Consider the following 298-nt stretch of genomic DNA (forward strand, 5'->3'; position numbering starts at 1 on the left):
TTTCAACCGAGCCGTCTTTTTATGTTCCCCTTCTTCCATTGGTGTTAATCAACGGCGTCTACAATTTTGGTTTTTGGAAGTCGTCTGTCGCCAGCTACAATTTTGAGCAAATTGCACAAAAGATTATGCTGAAGCTCTCTGGTGTTGAAGATGAACTTCCACCGCGAGAGCCTTTTTACAAAAATTTTACTGGCACTATTCGTCGTTTGAAACAACACAAGTTTGCCATTTTTGGAACTGCTGCTCAACTATCTGATTCAAGTTTTGAAATAACAGAGTTGCCAATTGGTACTACTAC

The sequence above is a fragment of the Rhagoletis zephyria genome, unplaced genomic scaffold, assembly GCF_001687245.7.
Source record: "Rhagoletis zephyria isolate East Lansing unplaced genomic scaffold, Rhagoletis_zephyria_1.1 Rzeph_scaffold_39420, whole genome shotgun sequence".
In the NCBI taxonomy this organism is placed as follows: domain Eukaryota; kingdom Metazoa; phylum Arthropoda; class Insecta; order Diptera; family Tephritidae; genus Rhagoletis; species Rhagoletis zephyria.